This window comes from Dermacentor silvarum, chromosome 3, assembly GCF_013339745.2.
Source record: "Dermacentor silvarum isolate Dsil-2018 chromosome 3, BIME_Dsil_1.4, whole genome shotgun sequence".
Lineage (NCBI taxonomy): Eukaryota > Metazoa > Arthropoda > Arachnida > Ixodida > Ixodidae > Dermacentor > Dermacentor silvarum.
Window position 1 is genome coordinate 142,298,042 of NC_051156.1, and position 25,834 is coordinate 142,323,875.

The 25,834-nt window shown below is 45.1% G+C and overlaps 1 protein-coding gene and 2 non-coding genes across 5 annotated transcripts in view; 2 read left to right on the plus strand and 1 right to left on the minus strand.

The window, feature by feature from the left end:
- LOC119444827 (uncharacterized) overlaps nt 1-25,834 on the minus strand; it is a 186,969-nt gene that overhangs the window by 68,990 nt on the left and 92,145 nt on the right. The gene's annotated exons all lie outside the window — the stretch shown is intronic.
- On the plus strand, nt 24,359-24,430 carry Trnae-uuc (transfer RNA glutamic acid (anticodon UUC)). The gene has a single exon. It is a non-coding gene; the product is annotated as a tRNA-Glu (tRNA).
- On the plus strand, nt 24,436-24,507 carry Trnaq-cug (transfer RNA glutamine (anticodon CUG)). Its single transcript has one exon. It is a non-coding gene; the product is annotated as a tRNA-Gln (tRNA).

Genomic DNA, 25,834 nt, shown 5'->3' on the forward strand with positions numbered 1-25,834 from the left:
TATATACTAATACTGCTTAATTTACCATTTTTCTTTCGTCTACCATTCAAAGTAAAAATTGCCCGCCTGACATCAAATCTATAGTGAATGAAGTTATTTGTCACAAGCAACACCTTCAAAATCTTGCTTTATAATTAAGTACGTCCGTCGGAGTTGTGCATCCAGACAGCCCGCCACCATGGCCCGCCAACATCATGAAGACTTTCGTCGAGATTGAGTACCAATTGAAAGAAGAAACTTCTGTGGAGGTTTTTCTTGTTAGAATGTGACTGTGACAGAAATGTGAATGTGACAGAATGTGAATGTGACAGAAAGTCAAACCAAATTGTGCGTTTGCAGGGAGCAGCTATTGGCGAAATCATTTCTAAAAGTACAACGGGGGGGGGGGGGGGGGGAGGTGCTTCTTAGTCTGACTCGCTTCTGATAAAATATGCGCCACTTTCAAGCACTTTCCATTTTACAGCGACTTTCTCGGATCAGTTCAATACATCTATATAGTGCTGAATTGTGCGCTCGCGCGATCTCACCGATATAATTTCTTACGCAGTGGGACATTTTATAATGTAGCATGTCCACAGTATGCCGCATTCAATATTTTTTTACATTTTATTTATACAAGTGCCTGCAGCACCCCAAGGGCGTTATTGCAGGGGGGGGGGGGGGGAGGACACATTCGTAGCGAAAAAAAAAAAACATCAATAAAAGTGAGCTGATTGAAAAAGCAGACAGCAAAGTACGAACGCAATAAAAGAGAAGAAAAAGCGTAGCAACAGGCTGACATGCTCATTCACATCATAGAAAAGGGAAGGATGGTTTATCGCACGAAGCGCAATGATATGCGCTCATGACAGGTTAGACGATAAAAACAACTGAAACTCAGAGTACGTTTTAAATTGAACAATACTTTTAGGAAGCTTATTGCAGTGCGTTGAAGTAAGCGGGAAAAAATGATTTGCGGAAAGCATCAGTGCGACAGCGTGTTTCAAGAACTTTAAACTCGTGATCACATGGCAAAGAAATGAAATGGGGCGCAAAAATGTAGAACTTCTTGTTTATTCCTGTGAAACCAGAGCAAATTCGAAAAAAAAGTTATTTCTTTGCCAAGCGTTGCGCTAGTGTTTGCGAGCCACCGTTTTCTTTAATTAATGTAATACTGCTGTTGACGTTGTAATTTTTAGAAACAAACCTAGCAGCGTGGTTTTGAATGCGTTCAAGTTTGTCTATATAGATATGAGGTTTGAGGGTCCCAAGCCGCGCAAGAGTATTGTGCGAACATTTGTGTGGTAAAGCTGTTCTTTTACACTTTTGGGGGCTTTATCAAAATTACATCTAGTGAAGTTTAGCATTCTTGATGACTTTAGGGTGAGCTATTCATTACCTTAAATTTATTCTGAGTCAAAGTTTCGGAAATGTAAACCCCAAGATGTTCAACCTGTTCAAGAGGCAGTCCATCTAAATTATAAACGGATCTCACAGCTAGGCATTTACGGCTGAAAGACACGAGTTGACATTTTGCACTCTTTAAAGACCTGCCAACTTCGAACACTAACCTTGAATTGCGTTTCAATCACTTTGTAGGCAGCTAAAATCATCAGAATTTTTGTATGTATCTATAAATTACACAGTCGTCTGCATACAATCGCACTTTGCACTGAAGTCCTTGCACAATATCATTTACCGTATGTAAACGAAAAATAACAGCGGCTTCAAAACAGACCCTTGGGGCACGCCAGACATTACGGTGACACCAGTTGATTTAGCTCCGTTGCTCAATACATGCAGCGTTCGCCCACTCAAATAATTGCTGATCCAATCGACTACAGCAGGATGAATGCAGAGACATGATAATTTATGTAACAGCAAGACACGAGGAGCGGTATCAAAGGCCTTTCGGAAGCCCAAAAATACACAGTCTACCTGGTAACCTAAGGCGAAAGAGTACAATAGATCATGACAGAGTTCTATCAATTGAGTCGTTCATGACAAGCCAGGTCTGAATCCATGTTGGGCTTTCGAAAAGAAGCTATTACTTTGAAGGTGTTTCATCACAGCACTGTAGGTGATGTGTTCCATTATCTTGCAGTACACACAAGTTAGAGAGAGATGGGCCTGTAATTCAGTACTTTATTTTTGAGACCACTTTTATGAATGAGCACTACATCAGCTACTTTCCAGTGTACTGGAATTGAACAGCTGTGTAATGATTTATAAAACAAAACAACTAAGCAATAAGCAATTTCTTGAAAGCAAGCTTTGATTACCGGGGCCGGAATGCCACCAGGACCTCCAGCAGACGTGTTTTTCAGATTAGAGAGCGTCTTCAGAACCCAGTTATAAGTGACAGTAATCATGGGCATATCTTCGTAGGCTATTTCGTGCATTATCAGGAAGTGGACTGTAGTGTATGTGGAAGAAAGCACGGATTTAAAATAGGAATTAAGAGAACAAGCCTTCTCATAATCGTCAGACACCATTTTATCATCGATTAATAAATTAGGGACTGTGGTCATTTCATTGCTGTTAATTGCTGGAAATTCTAACAAATTTTTCTTCAGTGTTTTCTTTTTGTCTTGTATCAAGCGAAGAAATGTAATTTTGTTTGTTTACTGTGATCGTCAGTTTAATTTTGCAGTTTATGCGGCGCATTTCTTGGAAAACACACACTGCTTGCGATTTCTTAAAAGGGCGCTGTTTCTTGTTTATTAGTGCTCGAATTTCTTTATTTAGCCAGGGTTTGTCATTCTGGCGTTTACTTGTTAAGAGTTCTGAAGGGATGTGTTGTTCTATTAAATCCATTAGTTTATCTCTGAAAAGAATCCAAGCTTTATCGTTGTCTAGTCACTGGGTGACCACAAAAATCTGGGTAGAAATTAGAAAGTTGACGTGATAATGACTCATAGTCACCTCGGCCATAAAAAAACACTTTCCATGCAATAATGTTTCTGGGCTGTTATAACTGAAGTTTTAGAGCAAGTAGCCACAACGCAATCGTGATCACCGATACCGGGGATGATGAGTGTATTTTGGATCAATGACTCAGTGTTAGAGAAAAACAAATCCAAAGTATTAACGGAAGAACGGTCTCGTCTTGTGCTCTCAGACACGAATTGGGTCAAGCCATAAAATGTAATGTACTCAGAAAACGATAAAGATGGGGAGGACGAGTCTGACAGCACAAGTTTTTTATCTACTCAGTTGACGGCAGGCATATTAAAGTCTCCAGCAAGAATACAGTCCCAATTTATGGTAGTTAAGAAACTTTACAGCTCGTTAAATGATTCGGGATAAGTAGAACTTCGAGGTCGGCAAAATGATCCAACAGCGCAGTAGCTACAATTTTTTAAGTTTAACCTTTTTTCACCAGACAGATTCAGAATAATACAGAGTAGTAGGCAGTTCACTACTCTGAAGATATTCATTAACGAGAATAAAATCACTGCCACAGTGTGTCCCATAGGTAAACATCGTAACAACACGCAAAAATTTTGAATTTGCAATAGATTCATGCAGCCAAGATTCAATTCCGATTACTATGTGAGGTTTTACAGAGGAAAGCAAAGCAGCAAACTCTCCTACCTTATTTTTCAATCTAGTGCAGTTACCTAGCAAGATAGAAAAAGAAAGGTCCCAAGAAGAGCCACGTCGAGAACGCGTACGCAAAGTTTTTGCTTTCGAGGGATGCTTGTTACGCAGCTATCTCTTCATATCTGTCCTCTTATTTTCTCTACAGTCGTTGACAATGGTTTTGTTCTTCATAAACAGTTCACCTAAACGCAGTTTAAACGAGACATTCTGGGATTGCGCATACATAATCTACTTGGAGCGCGCGCGCCTGGTGGAAGGACTGAAATCCTCGCGAATTGCAGATTCCTTGCCATTCAACTTTGATCGGCAGGACAAAAGTTGTTCTTTAACGGTAAACCTTGAGAAATTGACGATAATTGGCCGGCTCTTGTCGTCACGAAACGTTCCCACTCTATGCGCACGTTCAATATCTGCTGTTGTGATAGTCTGATCAAGCTCGGCTTTGAAAAACGAGATATAGCGTTTTCTTCAGATTCTTTCCAGCTTTGATTTGCGCAATCAGGCCAAACACTATCGAGTTATTTCTGCGTGACCTATTGCTCGCATCCTCAAGGGACGCTTTAACCTCTGCCAGACTGCGCCGATTATCTGAAGTGCCTTCTTTGACTGAAATCAAATCGCTTTGGAGTACGTCTACTAGCTGTGCTCCGTAATTCCTTTAGAGAAAGAGCAAAAGCAGACTGTTACTTCTTACCTTCTTCAAGCTTGGGGAGAAAGCGTGTCTGACTATGCTGTAATCTGCGAACTATTGCATAAATGCCTTCAATACTAGCACTTTCGTTATGACCACTAGTACCCGGGTCAGTGCCAGGGTTTACTTCAACATTACCAGAGAGGAGTAAAAGTAATCCGTCAAAAGTACGAGAAGCTAAAGCATGTAATCACACACTTTTTCAAACACTTCAATAGGCTGGTGGCGCACGACACCGCTATTGCACATCGGTTCGAACATCGGTAGCAAGACGCCGGATTTCGTTAACTAACCTGTGCGAAAAGACCACGTAAGCTCATGTCCACAGTGATGTCGCGCCCCAGCAGCAGTACGTCGAAGCGGTGACCCGCCTTCTAGTATCAGTTGACATAGGCGGTTACCGGGCCAGATGCGTGAATGAGTTCAAAATTGGCGCTTGCACGCTGAAGTGCAAGAACATTGGCGGGGTTCTTAGGTCCTTCCTAAGAGACACAGAGGCAAAAGCCTTTTCACTGTCCTTGCTGCTTCATTGAACCCTTCCTTGAATGTTTCCTTGCCCTTCATTGAACCAGTCTTTAAATGTTTCCTTGCCCTTCATTGAACCCTTCCGTATCCTTCCTTGAATGTTTCCTCGAACCTTCATTAAATCCTGCCTTGAATCTTTTCTTGCCCTTCATTGAACCCTTCCTTGTATATTTTCTTTGCCCTATATTTGTTTCATAGATCCCAGACACGCACACACCAAAACAGTTTTGTCCATTTCTCATTTCTTTATTTACATATCAGATCCAACTCTTCAGTCGCGCACTTGCAGAGAGTATCTCCTTTCTTTCTTCTTTCATTCCTTCATGGATGCACAACCAAATCTTCCTCAGTGACCTATCGCCGACTCCGCTAGGACCTGGCTGAGCGTCGTCCATGTTGCAACGAACGCAAGCGAGCGTATGCCACCGCCGCGTCGGCGTCGGCAGATGTGGCATTCCATTTCGCTAGCTCTGCTTTGTCAAGGCCTGAACCAGCAAGCGCGAGCCAGCGTCAGGAGCGCGCGAGGCGAGCTCGCACGACTTTCTGTACCGCACGCCGTTTTCAAGGCCGTGATGAGGCATTTAAGGCTTTCTCCTTAAACAGCGAGGATTTCACGGCATCACATGCTTCCGTTCGCCACGTAGTAGATGGACGCAGTGGCAAGCTCCCATTCACACGGAAGAAGACAACACCGGGCAACGTAATCAGCAGAGCTTCAAATGTACCTGCGTGAAAAGACGAGGTAGAAAGCGATGTCACGCCCCCACAAATGCTGCGAAAAAAAAAGCTGCAGGCTTTAGTGAATTGAACCCATTAACTATTACTACTGAACCATTTCCTGCAACGCATGTGTGTGTGAGGACAACGGTATAATGGCGACAAGAAGGGGACTGACGACGACGACGGTGGCAGCATGACGACTGACGCACCCCTGCGTATGTACCACTGTGCATGTGCCGCTCCTCAATAGACCTTTTTGATGCCAACTTGAGTCGCTGGGTATGCGTTATTGGGCATGCGTAACATTTCATAGTAATCATTGTAAAAAGTATATCATCAACAATTACCCACCAACCATAAAATATTGTGACGACATCCATGCAGATGCTGAAGAACTTACTCTACGTGCCGAATAAGCCAGACAGCTTGCACGTGTACGCATCCGCCACTAGCAAGACAAGGACGCATCGCGGTAAAATCTCCAGCGCAAATCCGTCGCCTACACACCCGGCGAGAGATTGTGGGTTTGGGTACCCATTCGGCGTCGGGGACTTTCTGCAAAACTGCTAAGACGTTATTTGGGCCATACACGGTGGTCCGACGCCTGAACGACGTGAACTACGAGGTCGTGCTAGATGGTGAAACGTGTTCGCGGCGCCGCAAGCAATCCTCCGAAGTGGTGCATGTGGTGCGCATGAAAGCGTACTTGTCCAAGTGACACCTCCACCACCGCACCTCCACCAGTGTCGCGGCGTCGGAAACTCGAGGGAAAAACGAAACGTACTTGTCAGCAGGAGCAGTAACAAGAGCGGACTGTTTTAATACCGCGCGCTGGTCACTGCTTCTTCTGCATCCTCGCTATGTTTCTTTAAGTCCGACATATCTTCTTGTCGACGTATATGCCGCACTACAGACGCGGCAATATATTGTTAATAGCATTAAAGTCGCCAATAATCCCTAGAGAATAGATGCACCGCAAATTGTCAATTTATTTATCTATATTTATTTATTAACTGATGATCAACGTCATCATACGTAGCCTTATTGCTACACAACTTTTTAATGTACCATAACTAGTGTACCTTAAATTGTGCTTTTTGCATGACGTCACGATAACGTCGACGACGCCGGGACCGCATTCTGGGACCAACTTTAGTATTTAATTAAAATATCTTAAAGATGTGTCTCAATGTTCGTACTTGCTAAGAGTCATCCTTTTTACGCACGAGAGTGTGGTAATGTTTCTACATATTTCGAAAATCACTGTGTCAGTACTACGTGTCAGTACTCTATATGTCAGGTGAGTGGAGGAGATGCGATGGATGATAGGTCTCTAAGGACCGGTGTTCCTGTCGTGAATACTGGCTTAAGAGAGAAAGAAGAAAGCAGGGGGGGGGAGGGGAACAGACCTCGCCATGACAGTGTTTTTTTCTCTCTCTCTAATCGTTCCTTTCTTTCCTTTAGGGCAAGTATTTACTGAAAAAACTAAATTGCCCACACCCGTCAAATATATACAGGGTGTCCCAGCCAAAAGTAGCCAATGTTTTAAAAACGACGGAGCGTGCTAGCAGGCTCAAACCAACTCAGTGGTGTTGAGGATCGCGTGTCCTAGTCTGCGGTATTTTTTTCGTTTTTCAAAGTCAAGTAATTAGTATAAACTATTTGCCGAACTTTTTAAATATTGGCTTCATCAAGAAAGCGCTATGACGCATTACATATTTGAAATATATAATGTGTGCTTTCTAAATCGCTGAGGGTAGTTTCGTTGAGGCAGGCGCTTTAATAAATTGGAGCGATGCACGCTTAAGCTTCATTTGGCGTTGTCAGTTTAGTTTTCTGCTCACGCCTTAGCTTTAGTAGCAGTTCAGGCAGCAGTAATATTCTCGCTAATCTACTTTTGTCCGTCGGCACGGTAGCACTGAGCGATAGCTAGCTCGGACCGACGGTCTGAAAATACGTATCTCATGACACAGGTTATGCTGCGAGGCGACCTATCGCTTTGATAACATGCTTTAGCTATGCGGACTAAGCAGAATATGTTGTTTTCTCGCTCAACGCGGCGAGTTGTCAGTTTACTTACTCGTAAGAAATTTAGAGGCAACATGCAAATAGCCCTTCCTCCAGCTTTGGAGCGTTGGACCAGGCAACGCCCCGCTAAATTGCTCTCCAACAATGTGCACGCAGCTAATTTCCGTTGCAACTGGTTCACTACGTTTCCAAGTCATGCATTTACACTAATACGTGTAATTTGCTCAAAATAAATATTCGCTAAATTTACGAAACCTGTTGGAAGAACGCAGTCTGGTCCGAGTGGTTGGTATTCCTTTTCCCCGTTCTATTGTTTTCTTGACACATGTAAATCTGCTTTTGAAACGCACATTTCATTCACATGCAAAGTGTTTTTGATAAACATTTGTAGAATAGAGTTCCGTTGGGCAATACTGTTTCATATTTCTACTGCGAGCGCAAGCAGCTTAAGTGAACCGCTGTTCCAACTCATAATCTGCTGAAGTCATCAGTATATCACCCAGAAAGGGCTGCCCGCCTTCGGCAACTCAGTGTGGAACTCCTAGAGAGGAGGACACGACGGTCGGTTCAGTTGAGTGTAAAGTATATTGAATTTCTCGAGAAGGTATCTGACAAGCACTGTAGCTTGTTAGATGGCATGCATCACGGGCCTGTCTTTTTTGTTTAAATCAGGATGCTGAGCAAGCAAAGCTAAGTGCTGCATCAAGTAGCCAAAATGAACATGCAGATGACAAGCCGTTGTGCAGCGAAATGGAAGCTTTACCTGACCAGGTGAGCAAATTTTATTCATAGACTCGTGTGAACAAGCTGATTGTGCCCCCCCCCCCCCACACACACCTTCCCCGTCATAGATTTCTTTGTCCAACACCTACTAAATTCAAAGCCTCTATATCAGCCACTCTATAATAACCCCATCAGCTGTTGTTCTCTGCGACTAACATCAATGTGTGTGCTGCTGATTTATTTACAGGTCCCATGTGACAGTCATCAAGATGAACCTATGCATGCCACCACGAAATACACAGAACAAGACATTGCATTGGAATGGATTCTGGGGGTAGTACTATATTAAAAAAGGACAAGGCAATTCAGGTACACACTGGGGCATTCGCACTTTGTGGAAACCTTAGATGATATAACGACATAACTTCATACACAGGACTGTCATCTATGGAAATACTAGAAAGTGTGGTTGCATGTTACCTTCAAGTACAACAAATACATAGCAGAAGCCGCCTAACAGCTGAAGAGACAATCGTGCTGAATCTGATCAAGTTAAAGCACAACATCTCAAACAGTTCCTTTAAAGAAATGTTTGCATGCTCTCTCACGACATGCACCAACGTCATAGCACACAAAATTGGGATCATTGCTAAAGTATTATCGGTTGTAACATTGTCATCAAAAGAAGAGGTAATGGAAAACATTCCAACTACTTCAGCCAATTTTGTAACGCTTGAATTGTTGTGGACTGCATAGAAATACAAATTTCGGAGCCAAACTCTCTTCAATGGGCACTGAGGTGCTATTCTGTGTACGAAAAGGGCTCCACATGCAAATATAGGATTAGTGTAACACCAGGTGGTGTGATTGCTAATGTGAAACAAGGCTATGGTGGCCATGCCTCGGACAAGACTATTTTTGAACAAAGCCGCCTATTCGAAAGTCTACATCCGGTGTCAGATGCTGTGATGGCAGACCGTGGATTTCTCATTAATGACTGTTGTGCAGAATGCTTTATTGAACTAATTCGGCCCCCCTTTTATGAAAGGGCGACAAATGACAAAAGCTGATGCTGTGCGTACCCAGCAGATTGCATCAGCTAAGGTGCACGCTGAAAGAATTATTCAGCGAATGAAAATTTGCAATGTTCTTTCTACAAGAGTTCCGTGGAGAATGGTCGGACAACAAGATGATATAGTGATCGAGATCGCAGGGATCACAATCCTGTCAGCACCAATATTTGCCCCCCCCCCCCCCCCGTTTCCTGTAGACAGATACCAATTCCTGCTTTCTACAGTACACATGTCCGTAACTTAGTGTACTTTCATAAGATAGTGTATTTCATCAGTGTCCAAGTACTGAAAATTAGGCGAGTTGGTAGCTATTCATCTTGAAACTGCAGCGCTGCACACAAGAAACGAGGGCAATAAGGCGAAGGTCCAAAGACAGACAGGCGCAATAAGCACCTGTCTGTCACCTTCGCCTTATTGTCCTCGTTTCTTGTGTGCACGCTGCAGTTTTATCAGTGTCCGTCTGCACACCGATGAAACAAAACAATTTCTCATTGTGTACGTTTGTCCTTCAAATTACAGGGAAGTACCTTTGTTGTGAGTAACAGCTCCAAATTAACTTTGACTACCTGAGGTTTTTATATTGTGGTACACAAGTATTATTGCACCGTGCCACCACTAGAGTGCACTATCATAGCCTTGTGCTCAGGAACATAGATGAAAATAAATGGGCGGCTTAAGTTCACAAGTATCTCTACATGAAAAGCGTGGACACAGAGATAAGCAAGAGACGATTAGAGTACTGGTGGAAAAAAAGCAGGGAAAAGATGGATATGACCTGATCTCTTAATATCAAAGGTAGCGGTACAAGGTAAATTTTTGAAAAAGAAAAAGAATAATGAGAGGTATACAAAAAAGCTAGATAAAGAACATGTATAGTATACCAGAATACATCAAGTAGGCTAGGTGACTATTTGTCGCCACCCTGTTTCAAAGGGGATGCCAATCATCATCATCATCATCATCATCATCATCATCATCATCATAATCAGCTCAGCCGCACAATACCATAGCCGCAGAGCCGATGCTGCGAGTGAAGTTGTCAGCTACCTCTGTGCTGCAGATCTAATGAAGTGATGTTTAAGAGATTTTCATAATGTAATAAGCGGAGAAACAATCAGAATTCTTTTTGAGACAATTGCCAAGTGCATCAAGAGCAATGGGTCTGCATTGTAAGTAGCGATGCTGCTTCCAAAAACGCTCATGTGTAAGTTGCACATAATGAAATTCAGGGTGCCATGCACCAAAGCAGTTCGGCTGGTTTTTGGTGTGGTTACATGATGCACAAGAAGTGTCTATTTCTAAAGGCGATAGTTAACACTAAAGAGAACACCACTACACTTAAAGTTTGGTATACATAATGAGAATTTTGAAGGAATACGATTTATGAATGGCAGAATAAAGGACATATCACTAGTATACTAACTTAAATTGCATATTACTGACAAAAATATTAATTTCGTGGGCTAAACTACAACACAGTAGGAATCTCTGCAGCGGTATCTGAGCAGGAGCTTTTACTGCATTTTTGTGCATAGTAGTTGCAATATTAATCATGAATCACCTGAGCACCGTACCAGCTATGTCATTAAACCTATCTATATTGTTTCATGATGTGAACTGGTAATATCCAGTGCGATGTAGAACAAACATGCGTGCAAAAGTAAAATAAACAAGAAGTGCAACTTTATCCATGCCTTGCGTGTTATCGGAATCAAGTGCAACTGCTAATTTCGTTATATCTTAATGAAGAAACGAAGCACTTTCATTTTTTGGGTATGCCAAGATGAAGCTTTATTTAACACCCAAATAACATCACATACCACTGAAATGTTTAGAGCACAGCTACCATGTAGCAATAAATTGCCCACTGGAGCATGCAACAGCCAAATTAGCGTTCAACTTGCTTATTGCGTGAGCTCATTGTAGCTTAGATTTACAAATGTAACTGAATCCAGAGGTCGAGGCATAGCTCACAGTAGCAAACGCTTAAGACTTCTTGTTTACCTCGAGTGCTTTTCAGATTATACTCTGATACATCAAGTATGCGGTAGAACATTTGGAACAGCATATTTAGGGTGGCATTATTTTTGCAGTGTGTTGCAATCTCCAACTGCTCCATTGGAGTTCTGTAAAAAAGCAACGTATAGAACAAGTATATTTTTCATCACATTTTAGGTCACGTTAGCATATCATAGAAGGAACGGATCACATATTTATTGTGATGGTGGCAAAATTTTCTACCACTAAGTCGAAGACAGCATTCCTAAATAAAAATTTGGCCAGCTTATGAGTCAATGAGATAATATCCATTACTTTTTATATCCTCTTGCCATCAAAGAGGCACAGTGAATTCCACTTCTGAAAAAAAGAGGCTATGAGTCAAAAGAGTTCTGCAGGTGGCTCCCGGGGTTTTCATTTCGACATACTTATTGGTTTCAGAAAATGCTGCAGAGGTTAAAATTCACAATATTGAAATAACACCAAGCCTGAAGAAAGTCAGAACATGGGCAAGTTGGTATGAGGGATCTGTCCCAAAAGTTTATGCAGTAAGTCAGCAAAATAGTGGGAGAGGGTGTAACGGCCACTATCACTCTTTGCTTGAACGACCCAGATGACCTCTAGTACAAGCTGACGAGCTGTATGACACGGAAATAATTTTATGCGTGCACTTCTTGTGCAAGTCATTTTTAATCTTTCTCGAAATGGAAAACAATGAGCAGACGCAAGAAAGGAATAATGCCAAGTTCCTTGTGAAATTGAGCAAGAATGGTGCAGAAAGTTAAGAAATGTTGCAGAAAGCCTATGGAATGGATGCCTTAAAGGAAGGAACTATGTTCAAGTAGGCCAGGCGCTTTCAGGAAGTTGTGAAGACCCCAAGCACAATGCAAAATCACGACCCCATTCCGCCTAAAGATAAAAACGGCAACTGTATGTTCTCTTGTGCTCAGTGACCGCCGAAATATTGCTATAATGATATCAGAAGCACTTGGTTTGGGAAAATCATTATTCACTGGATTTTGACCGAAAATTTGGTGATGGAAAGGTTTGCACCAAGATGGAGCTGGAACTGCTGACTGCTGAGTAAAAGTGATGCAGGAAAACTTTAGACAGGAGCAATGTACTTTTGCGAAGGGTTGTCACTGGCAACGAAACTGGAATTTAAGAACATTACATCGAGTTCAAGCAGCAGAGCAAGGAGTACAAAAAGAAAGATGAGTCAAAATGAAAAAAAGTACGGAAGAACAAAGCAAAAATCAATATCTTGTTAATCATATTTTTGACTGCCATATAATTCAGCACAATGAACTTGAGGTCAAACTGTCAATTCAGCTTTCTACGTAGAGGTCCTGAAGCGTCTGAGAGATCCTGTGCACTGCATTTGGCCAAATTTGTCAAAAGGGGCCACTGGATTGTGCTCCACGTTAATGTGCTCCACGCTCTACATCAATAGTGTGCGAGTTTTTGGCGTGCAATTATATCACTAAGTTGGAACACCTTCGCCACTTTCTAAATATAGACATTTGTGACTTTCTTTTTGTTCCCGAAATGCAAATTGGTGCTTCACCAGTGACATTTCAGAAACATGTAAAACATTCAAAAAGGCATGGCACTGCTGCTGTGGTGCTTAACAACAGAAACATTCAAGGATGCTTCCAGCACTGGAAGAAGAGGTAGAACCAGTGTATTGTAATTGATGGACAGTATATTGAAGTAACCACATTAATATATCTCAAACTTTGTAGATGAATTTCTTAACATACTGCACGAACTTTTGGGACAGACTTCACGCGACCTCCAAGTAATGCGCCAACGAATGAGGGATCTTTGTTAGAGCTTTGTTCTGAAGAGTAAGCCTCAAATGTTCAGCAACTGCAATGGAACCGCTTACCTCAGACAGAGCAACATTTCATTTTCACCACATGAAAACATTGTTTATGAAATTCTAATCCCATTTTCCAGCTGTATTTTTTGCTTTTTCATCGAAATGTTTCAGTGTAGTAACAAACACTGGTGAGTGTGGTGCCAGTGGAAAAACCTTCATCCACTTCACCATCTACATCCAACCGAACACTGACCCTCTGCTGGTACAGCTTAGGTTTCGCTCTGTTTGTGGCAAAGCTTCTTTGTGCACCTATTAGTACTAGCAATTGGTAGACAGATTACCCACTTTCCATTTGCTTTTAGATAAAGCCATGCATGTACACAGTAGTGAGAGACCGCAGTGTCGCTTAAAGTTTGTTGCTGTGGATACAATTGATGTGGAATTAAACATTCAGGTTAGGTAGACTTGCCATTTCCACACAGGACCTGTGCTTAGTGAAGTGGTCGCATCGAGGTGCTATTGCTATGTCTTGTACTGTCAGATGGAGATTTGTTTCCACCTAGTTGCAGCAAGTTCTAATCTTCACCTACAAATTTGTATTCGGAGTAAAGTTAATTTGAAATGCTGTAGTCACCAAAGTAAAAAAGAAAAGACGACTGTAGAAAGTTACGCACGCCCTCAAGCAGCCGCTAGTAAGGCATTATTAGAATCTTGAGGGAAGGTGCTCCATCTGCTTCACTTGCAGAAGCCCGCGCAGGATTTACTTCCCCTAACTGGAGTCAACTCTTTATTTTACCATCTTAGCTAACCATAGCACAACGAAGATGAGCGTGGCCCAAATGGCAACAAAATGTCGTTTGGGTACCGCAGCCACCATGTCTCTGCACAGTCGGTGCGCCGAGTGCATCCACGCTACGGCATCCTCTATTTGCCTGCCACGTATATGCAGCAAAGCTCGTGAGTCGTGACCTGCTTTTCCTAAACACACCAAATGCACAGCCACAACAAACTGCTTCGAAGACAGTGACATGCCATCAGGACATGAAGTTTTATGTACACTACTACTTTGCTGCGTTACAGTGTACACTAGCGCCGAGTACATTCAGGCAGAAATCAGGTTCAAAGTGATTTGCTGCATAAACAATTTCTCGCGGGACTCTTGGTCTATGTGTGTTATGCACTAGAAAATGCCTCATGCAAGTTAGAATACCGAAAATCTTATTTTGGACGGATATCTTTTAATGCGTCTCGACAAGTTGCCGGGGACCACTGATGGATTGCACATAAACATTGCCTGCCACTGGCACTTACTTCCGAGCGTGTGCTGAAAAACCAAGGTTGCGTCGCAAGTGTAGCCAAACCTCCCGCGAAAAAAAGCATCAGCTGCTGACCCTACACATTTCCGTGCATAGGGCCAGCGTGCGCAGACAGCGCAAGATATTTTGTGCGCGTCGAAACAGAAGCGGCGCGAGCTGAGGCTGACTCGCGTCGCTACAACCACCATATCAATCAGACGACGCAGTTTTCCGTGCGTTTTGATACCGAGCTTGGCGAGCGGGCTCATCGCGACACCTCGCGGTGGCCTCCAATACCAATACTGACCCTCAAGGTTCTCATTATACCCTTGGTGCCACAAGGGGCGCTGATTTTACTAAAGTCGTCCAATGAAGTTGCTTGTGTGTTGTGGTATGCAACTATAGAGCATGTGCGCTGTACATACACTTAAAAAAAGTATTAACGGCTCTGACTTAATATCTGTCACAAAATTTGATTCCCTCATATGCAAGAAGCCTGCGAGTATTTCTACTTTTAGTTTTCCTGTAACTGTATGCCACTATAGAAGCATATATGCTAATAACGTAATAATGTAGCTTAATCGTACTCAAAAATCCAGGAAGGCATCAATACTTAACCTCTAACTTTGCATTGTCACCATCAGTAAATCAAGTCCTTTCAAAATGAGAAATACATTAATGTCTTTCTGCTCTAACTCTTCCGAGCAAGGAGACAAAGGCATTAATAGACATCAAAGAAATGCAAGTATACATGCATAGCATTCATGCATAGCATTCATTTTAAATTAAAAGGAAGTGATAATCAAGGTTGCGGCTATGAGTCATAACAGCTATCGTATTCCAGGTCACAGAATCATTACTGGCAACATTTGCTTGTTCAAATTTAAGATAGTAAATCTTTTCCGATGCCTTTTGTACTTGCAACAGGTCTGTGAAATAACTAGTTTGAATGGCCAACTCATGCCCTTGTGCTTACATCCATGCTTGTAAATGCTCCGTGCAACTTCCTCCTTTGCTGCTCCCGCACGCATAGCAGCAGTGCGAACCTGTATGGTCTGAGTTATGATTTTCATAAATGGCTCAATGGTTGCTTTCTCCTCTGAGCGGAGGAACGTTCTGGCCTTTGTCATGCAGCCATGCGCCATGCGTAAGTAGTTGCGGGTCCACTGGTACACGCGGCCACCAAGGCTCACACAACACACAACAATCACACAACGATTCCATCAGGCTTACGGCAGCATTCAATCACAGTGTTGGGCTCTGAAGTGCCTTCCTTTCTGGTGGCGTTGAAGTGCTACAGAACTTTATCCCAAAACTCGGCCATCAGCGCTGTTTCCAACGTTGTCATCGCCTTCAGCAAAGAATTTACCTCGTGCTTCGTTTCTGCTCATTCATAATGATCTTCGGATAGTTCCATCAAGGCGGCTTTCATTTCTTTCGAACCTGCCACGAGATCCCTGGTTGCATCCGCTCGCGCTGACCACCACGTGTCTGAGACTTGCTTTGGGATTACCGCTGTCGCGTTTTGTTTCAAGTGAGCTTGGAGTACAGCCCAGCGATGAGTAGACGCAGCAAAGAAAACGTATATACGCTGTATACAAGCCCGAAAAAACTAAATGCTTGCCCACAAGAATATACAGCATGCGCCCCGACCATGTTAACAGAGTGCGGATTGATTTTTTTTTCAAATGAGCCTGTATGCCGGAGTATTTGCCAGCCGTATTGCTCGCGTTGTCAATATGACTGGCCACGACCGTCTTGGAAGTTAACTCGAAGATTTTTTAAGAAGTCGAGCGTTGACTTCGCGAGATCTTACCCTTTGTGACTATTATGGGTAAAAACCTGAGAAAACGTTCTTCAGGCTCATCTTTAGCGACGTAGCGAATGACCACTGTAAATTGATGCCTGTGACTCTAATCAGGTATAGAATCAACCGAAGGAGAGAATACTTGGTACTTGCAATCTCGCAAGTGATTTTTTTGTCGGGCTTCAGTTCCAAGAGCTTCTACAACCTCTTCCACAATGGTTGAGGAGAGGTAGGATGTCTTGCCACATTTAACGTTCCCCAAGTTCTTTATATACTGTATATGAGTTTGCAATAAGATCTCTAGGTCATCATTGTTCACATATCTTCAGAACGGGATGTAACCTCACGCGTCCTCATTCAAGTTAATTACAGCGAAGCTCGCTCACTTGAATGCAGGGAGACCGACAGTCTCCAAGGACGCTAAAAATAGAGCAGAAAATGCCGAAACTTGGCGAAACCTGCCGCTCTGAATAAGGTAGTTAAAAAGCTCGTACCTATTAATCACATTCGATGCTTATGCATATAACTATTTGATAATGACGGAAGCAACCAAAAAGCAAACGCACACACTCAGTCATTGTGTAGTAATATATTCGTAATAAAAGTATTTAAATGCCAATCCGCTGAATATTATGTTAATGTTCCCAAGGGTCTCTCAGGGAAGTGGGTTGTGCCTCAATCTTCGCAAAATAACGAAAATAGCAGCTCTGCAACTCTCACAGGAAACGTGCACACTGTACTTTTAAGCTGTTTTAAAGTGTCCGCGTTAATTACTCGACATCAAATATAATAAATGCGCTTCCAAGTGTTTCCAATACTCATATAAGATGTGGGAGAGAGAGAGATAAGTTTAATGATGCGAAATGCAGAGAGGTCGGCCTGAGGTAAATTCCTCTAGCCAGCTACTCTGCGTTGGGGGAAGGGGAAGAGGGAAAGAAAGAGGGAAGAAAGAGGCGCATTATGGGTGACGATGATGAGAGAACGAGGATGTGAAACATATGGCAAGCACTTTGGCATGCTGAAAGCCTACAGTCCAGGCCCGTACTTTTTAAAAAGTTCAGTAGCGCCTGCATGGCCTTGAAACTTGATTGAGTGTCTGGCCAAGGGCCTAAAATAACGTCCTCCGACAACGGTGGGCTGTCGAGACGCGTAAGGTCATTATTCAACCTTTGACGCTCTTGCACGTACCTAGGGCAGTCACAAAGAGATTGGACCCTACCATGAAATTTAGGCTACCACCGAAAATTCAACGCAGCTGTGCCAGTCTTCTGCACAGACTAAGGCTGGGGGTAGCGTTTACGCGCGGATACGTACACCTCATGCGACGCACCGAGTCTCCAGACTATGAATTGTGCAATGTCAAAGAGAATATAGGTCATATCAGATGTAATTTTTGAACCTCTTACCTTTAAGGTTCGCAGGTGATCCGATTGTCCTGTAGTAACTAGACAACGACGAATACAAAGAATAGGGAAGGGTTCAGAGCATGAAGGTTTTACTGGTCGCGCGCACACACACAGGAGATGTCAACCTGCGGACAAAACTCTAGCGAAAGCTTCCCACCGGTTCTGCTCTGTCTACGTCCACTGTGGCGCCGCTAGAAGCTGAGCCTTCTGTAAGGTTCGGCGTGTTGCTATCTTATGCTCCTGTGTGGCTACGGACGGTGCGCGAGTTGGACCCATTGCGCTGCCGTTTCTTTTAACCGACGAATGCGTCATTAGAGCCGCGCTGCCGCGGGAGGACCGCTGAACGCGGCGGTGGTGTTAGCTGCTAGGCGCTCTCGGACAGACTGCGCGCATCCGGTCGGCTCGGAGAAGCATCATGTTCACCTTCGGCGGTCCGTGGTTTCATGCGCAATGCAGGGGATTGTGCAATCTACTGGTAATGTGCATATAAGGGGGAAATAAGTTGAAAAGTGATGGGCGGTTGCAGAGTTCTCGTGCTAGGTGGACAGTCGCCACGCTCAAGCAGCTGCGGTGAGGGCACGCTGGCGGCCGGACAGTGTATATATATATATATATATATATATATATATATATATATATATATATATATATATATATATATATATATATATATATATATTGTTACGCTAAAGCTACGAAAAGGACTGAAGAAGAGGAGAACGAAGTGCACTTGTCTTGGTAGCGGCTCGGTGTCGGCGCGGCCCCTTTTCATCAATTCATCTGTTAAATAAACACACCCCATCGTAACAGTTTTGGTGGACGGTGCTGGGTAGAACAACGGCGTCCCCGAGCAACGACGACGAACCGCCCGCAGGAGCGCAATCCGTGGAGCTTCGCCGAAGTCGCCGAATTGCCGGTCTGCCACCAGAGATGGCTTCCGACGGTGACAACCCGCCGCCTTCTTCCAGCTCCCAATGGCAGCCCTACATCGAACCACGAACCTTCGCCGGAAAAGCCGGGGAAGACGTGGACGGATGGCTCAGCTTTTACCAACGCGCAAGTAGGTTCAATGGCTGGAATGCCACCGCCCAGCTTAACAACGTTGCCTTCTTCCTCGAGGGAACCGCGTCAGTGTGGTTTGAAAACCACGAAGAAAGCATGACGACGTGGGAACGGTTCGTAGATGAAATCAAGAAGTGCTTCGGAGATCCGGCAGCTAAAAAGAAGCGTGCAGAACAAACCCTAATGCAGCGAGCCCAAGTTCCCGGCGAAACATGCACGACGTACATCGAGGAAGTGCTGAAATTGTGCAAGGCCCTGGACCCTCAGATGACAGAAGAGGACAAAGTTGGTCATCTTCTAAAAGGGATTGCCGAGGACGTGTACCAGTTCCTCATCGGAAAAGACAGTATCGACTCCGTCAGTGACGTCATTCGGCACTGCCGCACGTTTGAAGCCTTGAGAGCTCGGCGTATCACACCGAAGTTCGGCCGCCTGGCGAACGTAACTAACGTCGCCAGTGTTGACGTGGTCCCAGCTTCATCCGACCTTGCGTCAGTTATTCGGCAAGTGGTGCGCGAGGAGCTTGACCGACGTGAGGCGGCTTCCCTCTCGACTGCGCGGGTTCGAGAGCCCTTTGCTCACTGCGACTTCGGTGAGACGTCCATCACCGCCGTCTCCACAGATGCCTACAACTTCGCTCCTCGTTCAAGAGCGTCAAATCCTACTATGAACGCGCATCCAAGTTATCAGTTCCACGGCGGTTACTCACCCAGAGCACCTGCAGTTCCTCAAGAGTGGGATGGCCGTGCCAGTTATCCAGCGAATGACAATTTCAGTGCGTCCCGTGAGCGTCCCATCTGCTTCCAATGCGGTATTCGCGGACATGTCGCCAGATTTTGTCCACATCGCCGTCGCACGTCACCACCGTCGTATGAGCGACCACGCACTTTTTATCGACGCAGCAATCGCCACGGTGACGGGACACGCTGGCCTTCTGACTCCGATGGCAGGACAAACCACCAGGCGAATTACCGCAGCGACTCACCAGCTTCTGTGCGGAGCTTGACGCCTCCGCCTTCACGCCAGCGCAGGTCTCCATCTCCGCGACGACGTCTGACGTCACCGCCGCCGGGAAACTAGGCGGCGCGACCAATGGAGGTGAGGTCGCCAGTCATCTTCAGCTACACGCCCCTATGCCTCCGCCCGTCACCATGTGTCATAACAAGATTCGTGTTTTAGTGGACAATGTTGCTACGTTGGCCTTAGTGGACACAGGAGCGAGTGTCTCCGTTATCAGCCTGGATTTCAAAACCCAACTAGGCCGTAAAGTGATGTTTCTCTGGGATAACGCTAATGCATTTCGTGCTGTGAGTGGAGAGTTGCTCCGACCTATTGGAGTGTGCACCGCGAACGTTTATTTCTCTGATCACGTGTATCAAGCCGAATTTGCAGTTCTTGCTCAATCCACTCACAACGTAATTCTTGGCCTCGATTTCCTACAACAGTGCGGTGCCACTGTTGACTGCGGTACTGGCGAGCTTTTCCTCTCTCCTCTTGCCGACCAACCTGCTGCCTGTTCATGCACTCTCGCCGTCATTGAAGATGCTGTCTTACCGGCACGTTCCTTATCCAGAGTTCGAGTTGCTGCTTGCGGTGTCGACGCCGATACATTTGATGCAATTGTTGAGCCTGTGCCTTCGATGGTTGTGAAGAAAAGTGTGCTCGTACCTCGATGCGTCCTCTCTGTGGCCTGCGGAACAACTACATTGTGGGTGTCAAATTTAGCCTCCCAGTCAGTTGTGCTACCCAAGGGTATGCGACTTGCCTCTTTTGAAGTGGATACCAGCCTCCACATAGGCGCTTTAACTGATGACACGTCACACGAATCCCGAGAGCACGGGGCTGGCCCCGTTGTCCCTGAAGACTCGTTGCCTTTTCTAAAAATGATAAACAAGTCACTGTCTTCAGAGAAGCGTCAAGCCCTGGTCAGCGTCCTTAGCAAACATGCGTCATTATTTGATTTCGAGCAGAACGCTAGCAAAGTACGCGTTCCAGCTACGCGGGCTCGCCACCGGATCGACACGGGTTCCGCGCATCCCATAAGGCAGAAGCCTTACCGCGTGTCCGCGTCAGAGCGCAAGATCATCGCTGAACAGGTCGACGACATGCTAGCCAAGGGCATCATCCAAGAATCCTCTAGCCCATGGGCTGCGCCGGTCATCCTCGTGAAAAAGAAAGATGGGTCCTGGAGGTTTTGTGTCGACTACCGGCGTCTCAATTCTGTGACGAAAAAGGATGTGTATCCGCTTCCCCGCATCGATGACGTTGTCGATTGCCTTCATTCCGCGTCCTACTTTTCATCTGTGGACCTCCGATCAGGCTACTGGCAGATACCCATGCATTCAGCTGACAAAGAGAAAACCGCTTTTGTGACCCCAGACGGCTTGTTTGAATTCAACGTTATGCCGTTTGGTTTGTGCAACGCACCTGCAACATTTGAAAGATTTATGGACACGGTACTGCGCGGCCTGAAATGGGAGATTTGTTTGTGTTATCTTGATGACGTCGTCATTTTTGGCCGCTCTTTTGCAGAGCACAACGATCGACTGGACATTGTTTTGACGTGCCTTGAACAAGCTGCACTTACACTCAATTCAAAGAAATGTCACTTCGGCCAACGAGAGGCGCTAGTACTTGGACATCTAGTGGACAAGCACGGGGTGCGACCAGACCCACAGAAGGTCGCTGCAGTTAGCGGCTTTAAACAACCGCAGTCACAGCGCGAACTGAGGAGCTTCTTGGGTCTTTGCTCGTACTTTCGACGTTTTGTGCCCAACTTTGCCGATACTGCCTACCCCCTGACTTCATTGCTGCGCAAGGATAACCCTTTCATCTGGACAGCAGATTGCGATTCCTCGTTTCGTCAACTGAAGTTCCTGCTCTCTTCCGGACCCATACTTCGTCATTTTGACCCCTCTGCCACAACAGAATTGCACACCGACGCGAGTGGAATCGGCCTCGGCGCCGTCCTCGTGCAGCGCTTTGGTGACGCCGAGCATGCCATTGCATACGCCAGCCGTTCGTTGAGCAAGGCCGAACAAAATTACACCGTGACTGAGCAAGAGTGTCTCGCTGTCGTCTTTGCAGTCCAGAAGTTCCGGCCATATCTCTACGGGCACCGCTTCACGGTCGTTACTGACCACCATTCACTATGTTGGTTGGTTGGTCTCCGCGACCCGTCTGGCCGCCTTGCTCGATGGGCGCTACGTTTACAGGAATTTGACTTTGCAGTCTGTTATAAGAGTGGCCGACATCATGCGGACGCCGATTGTCTTTCGAGGCTCCCTCTACAAACAAGTGAATGTGACGCCGACAATTTCGATGAGTTTCTGGCCGCCATCGACGACACTCTTTTCCCCGACCTGGCCACCTTCCGGCAAGAGCAGCGTGACGACCGCAGCCTGGATGCCCTCTTCGCCTCAGCTGCTCAGCCAACAGGTCACAATGGCTTTGTCATCCAAGATGGCCTGCTCTACAAGAAGAATTATGCGGCTGATGGTGCCCGTCTCCTCTTAGTGGTCCCTAAAAAATTGAGAACCCACGTGCTCCGTGCTATGCACGACGACTCGACCGCAGGGCACCTGGGTTTCACCAGAACATGCCACCGCATTCAGGGCCGATTCTACTGGACCAGTATGCGACGAGATATAGAAAAGTATGTGGCCAGTTGTAACAAGTGCCAGCAATTCAAGCGCCCTAATACTGCTCCGGTCGGACTCCTTCACCCTGTAGCGCCACCATCATCTCCTTTCGAAATGGTTGGAGTGGACCTTCTCGGCCCATTCCCGCGCTCAACAAACGACAACCGCTGGATTATAGTCTGCGTCGACCATCTGACGCGTTATGCTGAAACCGCAGCGATGCCAACGGCCACGGCTCTTGATGTTTCGAGCTTCCTCCTGTCCTCTGTTATACTCCGTCATGGACCACCTCGTGTTATTGTGAGCGATCGCGGTCGGCAGTTCGTGGCCGACGTAGTCGAAGAGCTGTTGCGTCTCTGTGCTTGCCAGTTTCGCCACGCGACCCCGTATCACCCACAGACAAATGGTCTCGTCGAGCGCACTAACAGAACTTTGACCAACATGCTTTCGATGTACGTGGATTCCAGGCACAAGAATTGGGATGACATCTTGCCTTTTATGACATACGCCTACAACACCGCAAAGCATGAAACTACAGGCTACAGCCCTTTCTATCTTCTTTATGTTCGATCACCCCGCAGCTTCCTTGACACCATTCTACCTTTTACTCCTCATACGGACTCTTCTATTGCCCAGACTCTCTGCCGCGCTGAGGAAGCACGCCGCATAGCTCAGCTCCGTACGTTGGCGTCCCAAGACCACTCCAAGATCCGCTACGATTCACGACATAAGAATGTGTCATACGACAAAGGGGACATTGTATGGCTTTGGACACCACTTCGCAAGCGCGGCCTGTGCCAGAAGTTTCTGGCCCGTTACACCGGGCCTTTCGTCATCACCGATCGTCTAAGTGATGTGACCTACTCGATTGCTCGTCTCGTGTCCAATGGCTACCGGTCTAAGAAGACGCAGCTTGTTCACGTCGCTCGCCTGAAACGCTGTCATCCACGTGACTCCGAGTGGACGTAACAGTTACTCGCCCAGCGGGCTTCGTCTGAGAAGGGAGGAGTGTTACGCTAAAGCTACGAAAAGGACTGAAGAAGAGGAGAACGAAGTGCACTTGTCTTGGTAGCGGCTCGGTGTCGGCGCGGCCCCTTTTCATCAATTCATCTGTTAAATAAACACACCCCATCGTAACAATATATATATATATATATATATATATATATATATATATATTGTAGATATTTCCTGTACATAACCTTTTACCAATTGATGGTCTCTGAAGTCTCCGTATAACTCGCAAGTAAGAATTAAGAGGGAAGGACGACGCCGGGAGCGAAGAATTAAACCATCACTACTTTGGAATCCTTTCATAATCGGATAGTTCCATACCATATAAATATTTCATTGGGCGTTGTTTGCACTATCGTGAAAGCATAATATAGCGTAGATACCTCTACGTCAGCTTATTTCAGGTTTTTTTTTTTCAGCGCATTAAACGAGATTTCAAACAGAAACTGCTCTCTATGTGCCTTCGCATTGCCCGTTCCGAAGCTGTTCGACCGTAGCTGCTCAAATCGCAGTCCGGCTGCTCTCTGTGTTCATCAGCTGGATCAGCTCCGTCGCTCTACGCGATGCATGGTTTTAGGCCAGTGAAAGGTTTTTACCACAGACTGAAGAACTGTGAGCTGACTTCAGGTGCACATTATGCAACGAACAGCCTTTTCGAAGCATTCATTATTGAAATAGATAATATATGTTTCAATCAGGGGAAATCAGCAGGAGGCTTAAACTTTTTCGAACCAAACCACGAAGTCTGTCATTTTTTCCAGCTCTCGGGGGGGCCCTAAGCCCAGAGGGGCTGGTTCACTTGAACCCTTTTAACCCTGAATAATTCGCCCCTGGTTTCGTTATTGTTGTATTCCGCTTCCCTTTTATTCTCAGAATTATAAATTCCATGCAGTGAACGCTGCGGCGACGCGGCACGGCGGCTGCAAATAGAAACCGGTTCGAGCGCTCGCTCTCTCGCCGCCATCTCCGGCGTGGTCTAGTGGCTAGGATATCTGGCTTTCACCCAGAAGGCCCGGGTTCGATTCCCGGCGTCGGAAAGTTCGGTCTCATGGTGTAATGGTTAGCACTCTGGACTCTGAATCCAGCGATCCGAGTTCAAATCTCGGTGAGACCTTTCTTTTTTTTCTATTTCAATGTAGCTTTGCTTTTTTTTTGTACTTTTCTGTTTGTTTCTTCTTTTTCGTAGAGTTCTTGATTAACATCTTACGCTACGCCCGCACCGGTGTTTGCGTTATTAGCGACACTGAATACGATTTACGGCAACAAAGGCCACCTATACCTCTTCGACAACAACTTAGATGCCTTTCGATCACCAGCCGCTGGCCGTGCCTTTTGTTTCTCTACTTTGCATGCTTGATTGCTCCCAGTTAATGACGCTGACCCACTACGGAGAATTGGCCAAGAAACAGGCTCTATAGTAGCAAACAAGAGGATAATAAAGCTTTAAGGAAAGCCGATGTAAGAAAAATAGTAAGGAAAACATAGAAACGCGCAAAGGAAACTTGTATTAATAAAACAATAGTTTCTACACAATTTCACAAGAAAGGTAGAGAAATTGCGAGCATCCAAACTACTTCGACAATAATTAGGAATTTCGAAATTTAGTAAATGTGCGGACAATTTTAGGAAGTTATTACCGTAACCTTTTTGTGCCGCGGGGAAATTGGGCGACGCAAGACATTCCTGTGTGTGAAGTGCCCGACGCTCGAAAGAAAGCATAACCGGTGAACACGTAAAACTCGGCTGAAGGAGTGAATATCTTGTATCATTTTCGTTTCGTTGAACACCGGTGGCTGATTAGAACGATGAGCTCACTATAGACTCAGGGTCATTGCAGATACGACAGACACGCGACGGTGAAAGGTCACACCTGCATGCCCCCGTATACGCCCCTCTCTCTGATAACCATCATCATCATGCTTGTGTTTGCGCTTCCTCACAAAACCCAACGTATCGTATTTCCTAAGATGAGTTTGACATACCTTAAATTTCTTATTTAATGCAAACAAATAGTACCGTTTTCACAGAGTGTTCACAGAGTATTCACAGACGAAAATACGTAGTTGAACGGTCAACAATAGGTTACTTTACGCAAATGACATTTCTTTTTTTTTTCTTGTGTATGTGATCTCCACGGCCATAAATAAAAATCAACAAGTTTTTCTGACTTTCTGGAAGTAGTATGGGGGTGTTTGGGTTTGGTCAGGTGACATTTTTAACATAGAAACATATTTTGCATGAGTATTCACCCACCATTGGTAAAACACGTAGCTATAACTGAAGTCGTCACTGGCGCCCACCTATGACGACGTGTTCTGAAAATGTTCTCCAAACACATGGCCTCTGCGAACACCTACATTGGTTCTAAAAAAAATACTTCTATACTCTAGCTCTCTCCTCTTTTTCTTTCTTCATACTAACTTTTTATTTGTAGTTATGTA